The 10,942-nt window shown below is 35.4% G+C and overlaps 1 non-coding gene across 1 annotated transcript; it reads left to right on the forward strand.

Moving 5' to 3' along the window:
* The first annotated feature begins 1,582 nt into the window (after positions 1 to 1,582).
* TRNAT-UGU (transfer RNA threonine (anticodon UGU)) lies at positions 1,583 to 1,654 on the forward strand. The gene has a single exon. It is a non-coding gene; the product is annotated as a tRNA-Thr (tRNA).
* The last annotated feature ends 9,288 nt before the right edge of the window (positions 1,655 to 10,942 follow it).

Here is a 10,942-nt window from a genome sequence, read left to right on the forward strand (position 1 = left end):
ATTTTATTTTTAATTTTCAATAAAATATTTTTTACTTTTCATAATTATAAATATTTTTAATTTTAATTTTTTTGTTTTCATTCTCAATAATTTTATTTTTTTTTATAAAAAAAAATATTTTTATAGTTAAATCAGTTTATAAAAAAAATTGATTATGAACGGTTTTAAACTGAATTGTAGTTGTTTAATTTAAATGGTTCAGTTTATTAAGACTTCAAATGGTTCAATTATTTTATGGTGTATTACAATTCAGTATAGTAATATAGTTTGGTTAATCATATTTTTGCACACCAATAATTTAAATTGATGTAATACAATAAAATTAAATAAAGTGATATTTAATCAAATTCTATTATTTAAATTTATAAATAATTAATGAAGTAAAATAGGATCCTTCAATTTTCATTTTATTCAATTTAAAATATGTTAATTTAGTTTATTTCGTTCCGTTAAATTATTAAAAGTACACGAACAATAAAATAGAATCTCTATACCACTTCAATCCACTTAATTTCATAATGTTTCATTCAATTTCGTTTCTTTCTGATACATCAATTCAACCCTAACTTTATAAATTATGTGGCACTAGCCTTAGCTAATAGTGCATTCCATAAGCAATGACAATTATTCAGTACTCTAAGCATTAATAAAACATAAAAAAAAATATGTTAATCATTTATAATATTAAATTTTTTATTAAAATAATTATTTTATAATTTTAATAGTTAATATTTTCATGCTTTTTAACCGTAATAGTTAAATTAATATTAAATTAAAATTAATTATAAATATATATAGGGCCAAGATTAAATTATTTATAAACAACCAGAAAACAAAAATAAATTAAATCAACTAAAAATGTTTAAATTCTACGTGATAATTTGATCCTTTGTAACTTAATTCAACCACTTATTTTTATTATTCACCCTAATAAAAATGCTCTAACAAATTTTCACTGCTTCTCAATTGTCTAATACTATAGTAGCATCAAATTCCAAATCACTTTCAAATTAGTACTCTTTTTATATTATTTATATGAGATTTTTTTATATTTATTAAATAATCATGATACATTGATTTATTCGATAAACCAAAAAATAATTTCTTTTTCTTATAAATAGAAAGAAGGAGTAGTAATATTTAGTATTGTTGACTCTTGCTTTAAATAATTAATTGATTTATGAAAGATCAATAACATCCTTGTCTTTTTTTTATCACATTCAATATCTTAGTCTAAAGGTTACATATCTATATTTTTTAATATATAGTATTATATAAGCGTTGTTTGACTTGATTTTTTTTATATCGGTTTAATAATTAAATGAGAAGAGCTGTTTTATTTAATTGTAAAATTTCAAATGTGTCATTTAAAATTATTACTTTATATTTTCTAATACAAAGAGATACATCATCATCATTTATGTAAAAAAAAAAATAAAAAAAAATCGTAAGGTTGTTAAAATTTCAAAAAGATGTGTGTGTCTTGTAAAAATTTACACAATCTTCTGCGAATGAAAATCAAACTCCTAAAACTACAATAAGTTAATACTAAATTATATTTATTTAAGATTAAAATCAACAAGCCCTTATAGCTCAGTGGTAGAGCGCCAGTCTTGTAAACTGGAGGTCCGCAGTTCGATCCTGCGTGAGGGCAATTTAATACGTAGTCATTTTTGGTAACGGCATTTGTTTCTGTTTCATAGAAATAAACTTGGATCAAATAGGTCACACAAAGACGAATCATTGCATGACACGTGAGAAATGTCTGAAATCGTCAAAACAAAGAATACGTAATATTTATGGAAAATTTGTCTTATGTTTTTTTTTTATATAAATTAATTAATATCAAATGTTTGTCACATAATTTTTTATATCAATGAAAAATGTGTTCAATTGTTTTTTAAATATTTAAAATCCACAAATATAACTTTTGCGTTCAATAAATATTTATCTCATACTTTTTAATAATATAGTGATAATTAATTGTCTCACTTTTTTTTATGTATTTATTTTGTTAAAGAATTAGAGTTGATAAGAGGTCAAAGGTTGTTGATTGTACCAAAAGATTTGAGTTTTCGATATAATGAGATAGAAGTTGACATGTAAGCTTAACACTTCAATGCTCAAATTAATATAAAAGTAAGATGACTTAATGAAATTTGAATTTGAATTGTACTGATAGATCCTAGGTCCGAATCACTTGTTCTTTAACTCAACATATCGCTCATGTTCTATGGTGAATTTATGAATTACCATGTTTCTTTCGGTCGCGGTTATTGGACTTTCTGACCGGTCAAGAACAACTGCCCCTAAGCCCTCACCCCTGCTTTGTAGGATGGTGGTGTTGCATCTCGAAAAATACGACCTCATAAGCCTTCACGCGCTCACGAAATTGATTGAACAAAGTCGTCATCGAAATTTATTTATTCCAATGAATGAAACGGAAATTATCGATAAAACTCTAAAAAGAAAAAAAAAAGATAAGATGATCGTCGCAACCATATTCAGGTTCAGGAGTCGATTACGCAAAGGGGAGATATTAGTCTCTCTCACGTCCGTTGTACTCAACAGAAACCTTTTAGTTAAATTTGTGATTGATCGTTAGTTTATGTTATTTATTTTCTTCGATTGATAAAAGAGTACAAAAGGGAAATAAAATGGGTCGCAAAAAAGTTTTAATTAAGGTGTTTGACGAGATTGCGGGTCAATGAGAAATTCAAAGCTATATAGTTCTTCGTAGAAAAATACGTGTTGGTTGGTTTGATTTTTGTTTGATAAAAGAGCTAGATATTAGGTAAAGCATTTTTTTATTTGTGTTGCAAAACGAGTTACGAAAATGGTTTGAAGTGAACCGGATTTTGAAAATCCACTTGACGTTGGATCAAGTGTTTTTAACTTAGAAAATACATTTATTTATCATTATTAATTATTTATTTAATTTAATCATGTAATTAAATAAATAAACAAATAATAATAATAATGAAATAAATATAATTCTAAATAGGGTACAAGAATTAGGGGTGGCAAAACGGGTCCGGCCCACCAGGCATGCCCGTTTTACCCGCACTTTAGTGCGGAGCGGACCAAGGATTTAGGCTCTTACCCTCTAACGTGTCCGCCCCGCCCCGCCCCATTTTTTTCGCGGGCTTTTACGGACACATGTATTTACATAAATTTTCACATTTTTAGACTTAAAGAGTGCAGTGCCCGCGGGCTTTCCCTATCCCGCCCTCACTTTTTGCGAGGCGGACTTAAGTTTTAGGTCCACATCCTCAACTATGACCGCCTCGCTCCGCTCGATAATTTTGCGGGCTTTTGCGGGGAGGGCATGTCCGTTTGCCATCCCTAGCAAGAATGTGATGACATGATCACGATATATATATATATATATATATATATATATATATATATATATATATATATATATATATATATATATATATATATATATATATATATATAATGAAGCAAATAGCAATTAAATATGATGGGCAATATTTAACTAGTTAACTAAAATTTGATTAAATCCATTAATTAGGTTAATTAAAATTAATTGTCATAACTAATTGAATAAAAGAATTCATTTAATCATTAGTTAGATCAATTAATTTTAATTAATAAAATTGATTAATTTTAAAATAAAATTTAATTAATTAACTTCATAAAAATGCAAAATAGATGGAGGTGTTGATAATTAAAAAAAATAATAATAAGTGAGATAAAATGGGGGGTTATGAAAAATATAAAGGGGCTACTGACCCAGGACTGAGCCCAAGGTGATGACCTAGTTGGAATGGCATTTGAAATCAAAGAGGGGTGTGTGTTAGCAGAAAGGGGGTGAGAACTCGCCATATGCAAGTTTAGCCCAAAGGAAAACACACCAAAAATGAGGGGGAGGTGCGCTGGAGTGGTGGGATGTTGGAAATGATTTGGGACAAGTTTGGCCCAATGATCCAAACCCTTAATAATGCCTAAAAAACCCTAGAGGGACCCTTCCGCCCCCTTCACTCAAACCATTGTCTCTCTCTTGTTTCCATGTCTGCAACTCTCTCTCGCTCTCCTTCCTCGCTGGAGACGACAACGTTGGCGACCCAAGGTGGCTGCCACCGTCTTCTCCGGCGACCCCTGCCCAAAATCACAAATTATCAAGGGAGCCTCCATAACTTTTCACCCTCGTCTTGATTCTGGCCTTTAAATCCTCTAAATCTCAAACAATTGGTTGGATCGAAGACCACAACTCACGAGTCAAAACCTCTCCAAACATAAAATCTCAAACAATTGAATCATAACACTATTATAGTCCTTATGCCTCTGAAGATCTCAGCACTTTGATTCTAAAGAGAGTAACTGGATCGATTCTTCTCTTATAGAGCTTTCCATGGTAATGAGGATTCACGGACCGCAGTCTTTGCCTTCGAAAAATCCCTAGCTTTTGTCTAGAATGCCCTTTCAGGTTTTCAGTCCACCGGGATACCCATTTTTGTGGTGTTTAATTTTAAAGTTTGCGCACAACTATTATTAGTAATGATCTTGTTAGGAACCCCCATAATGACATATTATATTATTCTTTAGGAAGTGGGCAACAACTTATTTGGTGATGTTGGCGTAAGACGCAACTTTGACCCATTTGGTGAAGTAGTCTATTGCAACCAATATAAACCTGTGTTAATTTGAATCCTTCAGTTTGATGAGCCCAATCATGTCTAGTCCCCACATGGAGAAAGATCATGGTGTTATTAGGACGTTTAGAGGAGTAGGTGGCACATGCACCTTATCAGCATATATGTGGCATTTGTGGTATGTCTTGGCATAATGGTAATAGTCAATTTCCATGGTTAACTAATAATAGTCTACCCTCAGGATTTTTTTGGCCATCGCATGTCCGTTTACATGAGAGCCAAAAGATCTTTCATGGATTTCTTTTATGAGCACGTATGCTTCGTGTATATCCATGTATTTGAGCAGGGTCATGTCATAGTTTCTTTTATATAGAGCGTCTCAATTCAGGAAAAACTTTGATGCTAACCTCCTAAGAGTTATTTTATCTATGCTAGAAGCACCTGTTGAATACTTTTGCTTCTCAAATATCGCTTGATGTCATAGAACCAGGGTTTGTCATCTAATTCTTATGTTATTGCCAAATAGTGAGCACGTTTATTGAAACACCTGATTATGATAGAAGGATGATGGTTGGGCCAAATCAATTTGTATATAGATGCTAAAGTTTCCAGAGCATCTACCATCTGATTTTCTTCTCGAGGAATATGGGAGAATGCAACTTTTTCAAACATAGGGAGTAATTTCAATATGTAATCCTGGTATGGAATTAGGTTCAAATGTCTTGTTTCCCAATCGCTTCATATTTGATGTATTATCAGAGTCGAGTCTCTATATACTTTAAGGATCTTGATCCTCAAGTCAATGGACTCTTCGAATCCCAATATGAAAGCTTTGTATTCAGCAATGTTGTTTTACAATCAAAGCAGAGTTTAGCAGTGAAATTAAAATGATAGTTCTTGGGAGACATCAACACTGCCCCAATCCCATGGCCCATTGCGTTAGAATCATCGTCGAACATAAGAGTGCATTTTCCCCCTAGTTCGGGTCCTTCATCGTCACAAATGATTTTTTCATCACTCATGGCCATGATATCCTCGTCTGGGAAATCAAATTTCAAAGGATGGTAATCCTACACTGGTTAGTGGACAAGATGATCTCCCATCACATTGCCCTTGATGGCTTTTTGTGTGACATATTAAATGTCATATTCTGATAACAGCATTTGCCAATAGGAGATTCTATCAGTGAGATTTGGTTTCACAAGTATATACTTTATTGGATCCATCTTGGAGATTAACCACTTTGTATGGGTCAACATGTATTATTGGAGGCGTCGAGCAGCCCATGTGAATGCATATCAAGTCTTTTAAAGTAGTGAGTATTTGGTCTTATAGTCATTGAACTTCTTGCTTAGATAGTAGAATGCATGCTCTTTCCTACTTTTTTCATCTTGGTTCCCCAACACATAACCCATGGATTCATCAAGTACTGTTAATTACATGATAAGAGGTCTTCCCTGAACAGGGAGTATCAAGGTCGGTGGTTCTTGCAAATATTCTTCTACTTTTTCGAAGGTTGCTTGACATTCATGGTTCCACTTGATGGCTTGATCTTTTCTCAATAGTTTGAATATTGGTTTGCATGTGACTGTGATATGTGAAATAAATATGGTAATGTAATTCAATCTACCCAAGAAGCCACAAACCTCTTTCTCTCTGTTTTAGGTGCATGCATATTTTAGATTGCTCTAAATTTGTCAGGGTAAACCTCAATCCCTCGTTGGCTTACAATGAATCCTAGCAATTTATCAGATTGAACCCCAAATGTGCATTTGTCAGATTGAATCCCTCGTTGGCTTCCTCAATGAAGAAAATAATTTTTGCATAAAGGTAACATGATATTCTTCTGTTAGGATTTAGCAATCATATCATCAACGTACAACTTAATCTCTTTATGAAACATGTCATGAAAGAGATTCATCATTGCCATTGATATGTTGCCTCAACAATCTTCAATCCGAAAGGCATTACATTGTAGCAGAAGGTCCCCCAAGTGTAACACCCCAATTAAACTAAGCTAATTATTTAATTTAAATTAATATTTTATTTATTAATTTAATTGAATAATTGGAAGTTTGGATTATTATTATTTTATTATTATTTGTGGAATAATAATTATTGGGATTATTATTATGGGATTATTATTTTATAATTGGAATAAAAGTGGAAATCAGTAAAAAGGCCCCATTTGGTAAAAAGGTTTATTGTTTTCACGTGAAAAAGGAAAAAGAGGCAGAACGTGGAAAAGGGCAAAAAGCCAGAAAACGAAGGTTGAAGGAAGGAGAAGCTTGGAGCTCAGAGGCTGCCGGATTAACTCAGGTAAGGGGGGTTTATCATCGATTAACGGGTATTATGGGATGATATGTACTGGGTAGTAATAGACCATTTGTTTTACCTCTGATTGGATGATATATGCTGAATTGTGAAACTTTTGGGATGAACGAAAATTTGATTATAATTGACGAAATTCGAGGGAATTTGAGATGGAAAGGTTAGCAAATTGTGAAAATCGAAAGTGTATGATTAGTGATAGATGATAGGAATGAAGTGTGTGTAAAATTTGGACTGTAGAAGGTTGAATTGGGTAGATCTCGTAGCAGAGAAAGCCATTGCAGATCTGTGAGCTCTGGTTTCTGGTCATACGCGTATGGCACTAGGCAATACGCGTATGAGATGTTGGTACGCGTATGGGGGGAAGCCTTACGCGTATGGATGAGGAAGATGATGTTTTTAACGTAAAATGGTCTCTGTTGGTACGCGTATGAGAAGTTGGTACGCGTAGCATACGCGTATGGACGTGGGCAATACGCGTATGGCTTGGTCAGGATTTGGGCAATACGCGTATGGGCATAGGCAATACGCGTATGGGCAGGATTGTGATTTCCTGTGCTGCTGTTGTGCAGTTTTTGACTGTTTAGGCTGAGTAGTGAGACTTAGCTGAGGTATGATGTTGTAGGGATCATTTCCCGTTGTTTTGAGTGGTATAGGTATTAGTAGAGTGTGCTAATACTGTGTTTGATTATGTGGCATGATATGATATGCTTTTGTGATTAAGTATGTTGATAATGTGTGATGGTATATATGATGATGTGAATGTATACGTTTGTGAATAGACTGTATTATGGCTTAGAGTGTGAGCATGTGTCTATTCTTGATTATTATTGATGTTGCATTGCTAGGTGATTAGCATGCATGTTGTGGCCCATTTGGGGTGGTAGCTAATTCCCATGGTGAGGAATTAGTGAGTAAATCATTTTGATTGTTGTTGTTGATGTTTGCATGCTAGGTGAGTAGCGTGCATTTCATGGCCCATTTGGGGTGGTAGCTAATTCCCATGGTGAGGAATTAGTGAGTGAGTCACTATGTCTCAAATGAGTGGGACTAGTGAGCTTGGTAGCCGTGCCTGGATTTGGACGGTGAGGTTGAACTATATGTTCACAAATAGTCGGTACCGCATGCATAGAGTCTCATTGCATAATGAATGTATGGCATATGATATGAATGGATGTATTCCAGTATCATATGTGTGTAGGTGCGTTGTGTTGTTAATGTTGAATATGGTTGAGATTATATATATGCTATATGTTATTGTTGAATATGATGTTTGAACGGATACTGCCGTTGCTGAATGTGTAGTCTGGTTAGGGTGAATTAATGTGTTAATTACTTAGCATTACATGTTGTTCTATAATGCTTGTTATATTGATTGAGGAACTCACCCTTACACCTATTTTTCAGGTAACGAGAAATGAGTTGAATAGAAGCAATTGCTTGGAGTCTAGAGTAGTTCTTATGGGTCATGCTCTGATAGATGTAACATCGGGAGGGGATGTTTTAATTTATTTGATTTCTGTTGTTGAATGATTGACATGTATTGTGTCATATGTTTTACATTGATGTTGAATTATTCCGCTGCGATTTATGCAAAGAATCTTATTTGATCAAAGAAATGAGCATGACAGATCATTTTGATAATTGTTGTGAAATGATTGTGTGACACCCTTCGGGGCATAATTACTCTGATGAATATATATTGTTATTTTAATTATAATAATTTGGGGTATTTAGAAGGGTGTTACATTAGTGGTATCAGAGCATAGTCGGTCGTGTTGAGTCGTAGTTATTCTGTTCCCCTGTACGGGATAGGTGTTGTGTAACCCTATCAGTACTTATTTGTTTTAGTTGTTGGGTTTTCGGAATAGAGATGGCTGGAAGAGGTAGAGACGATGCTGCGATTGCTGAGGCTCTGGGTATGCTAGCTGGAGTACTTGGAGGAAATCCAAATGTTGTGGGAATGGGAGCTGCTCGTCAGTTGAGTGAGTTCCAGAAGAACAATCCTCCAATGTTTAAGGGAGCATACGATCCAGATGGTGCTCAGAAGTGGTTGAAGGAGATCGAGAGAATCTTCAGAGTAACTGAGTGTGCTGATAACCAGAAGGTCAGGTTCGGTACTCATATGCTATCAGAAGAAGCTGATGATTGGTGGGTTGCTACCCGCACTGAGTTGGAAACTGCTGGAGATGCTGAGATTTCTTGGGCTGTGTTCAGAGAGAGATTTCTGAGGAAGTATTTTCCCGAGGATGTCAGAGGAAAGAAGGAGATAGAGTTCTTGGAATTGAAACAGGGTAACAGGTCGGTTACTGAGTATGCTGCGAAGTTCACAGAGCTGTCGAAGTATTATACTCCCTATGCTGAGGCTGCTGGGGAATTTTCCAAGTGTGTGAAGTTTGAGAACGGGTTGCGTCCCGAGATCAAGCAGGCAATTGGATATCAGCGAATCAGGGTGTTTTCTGATTTGGTTGACTGTTGCAGAATATTTGAACAGGATTCCAAGGCAAGAGCTGAGAGCTATCAGCAGAGAGTTGATAGGAGAGGCAAGAATCAGATGGATCGTGGAAAACCGTATGCAGCTGACAAAGGTTTTCAGAGGCAGAGTGGGATGAAGAGGCCTAGTGGGGGAGATTCTAGTGCTCCTGTTAAGTGTTACAGGTGTGGTCAGGCTGGACATCGTATCCATGAGTGTACCAGTAATGAGAAGAAATGTTACAAATGTGGAAAAGGTGGTCATTTGGCTGCAGATTGCCGGTTGAAGACTGTGACTTGCTTCAACTGTGGAGAGGTAGGTCATATCAGTCCGCAGTGTCCTAAGCCGAAGAAAGAGAATCAGTCAGGAGGCAAGGTTTTTGCTTTATCAGGTCTGAGACTTCTGCAGATGATCGTTTGATCCGAGGTACGTGTTATATTAATGGCTTTCCTCTTATAGCTATTATTGACACAGGTGCGACTCATTCTTTTATATCTTTGGATTGTGCTGTGAAGCTTAAGTTAGAGATATCTAAGATGTTTGGAAGTATGGTGATTGATACTCCTGCGAAGGGTTCAGTAACTACTACTTCAGTTTGTCTAAGTTGTCCCTTGAGTATTTTCGGTAGAGACTTTGGGATAGACCTTGTGTGTCTTCCACTAGTGCAGATTGATGTTATTCTGGGTATGAACTGGTTGGTGTTTAACCGAGTTTCTATCAACTGTTTTGATAAGACAGTGATATTCCCTGAGATTGAAGGAGAAAAGAGTTTGTTTCTATCAGCAAGGCAAGTGAATGAGGAAGTAGCTGGTGGAGCAGAGTTGTTTATGCTGTTAGCGACTTTGGAGGCTAAAGATAAACTGGTGATTGGCGATCTAGCTGTGGTGTGTGATTTTCCTGATGTGTTTCCGGAAGAGGTGAATGAATTGCCGCCAGAGCGTGAAATTGAGTTCTCGATTGATTTGGTACCTGGTACTAGACCGATATCGATGGCTCCGTATCGTATGTCTGCTGTTGAGTTAGCTGAATTGAAGAGTCAGTTGGAAGATTTGTTGGATAAGAAATTTATTCGTCCGAGTGTGTCACCGTGGGGTGCACCAGTGTTGTTGGTTAAGAAGAAAGAAGGTACTATGAGGTTGTGTGTGGACTACAGGCAACTGAATAAAGTGACGGTCAAGAATCGGTATCCTTTACCGAGGATTGATGATTTGATGGATCAATTGGTTGGTGCTAGTGTGTTCAGCAAGATAGATTTGAGGTCTGGGTATCATCAGATACGTGTGAAAACTGAGGATATTCAGAAGACTGCTTTCAGAACGAGGTATGGACATTATGAGTATTCTGTAATGCCTTTTGGTGTGACTAATGCGCCTGGAGTATTCATGGAGTATATGAATAGGATTTTCCATCCGTACCTAGACAAGTTTGTTGTGGTGTTTATCGATGACATTTTGGTGTATTCGAAATCTGAAGAAGAGCATGTTGAGCATTTGAGAGTGGTTTTGGGAGTTCTACGAGA

The sequence above is a fragment of the Lathyrus oleraceus genome, chromosome 7 (assembly GCF_024323335.1).
Source record: "Lathyrus oleraceus cultivar Zhongwan6 chromosome 7, CAAS_Psat_ZW6_1.0, whole genome shotgun sequence".
Classification (NCBI taxonomy): Eukaryota; Viridiplantae; Streptophyta; class Magnoliopsida; order Fabales; family Fabaceae; genus Lathyrus; species Lathyrus oleraceus.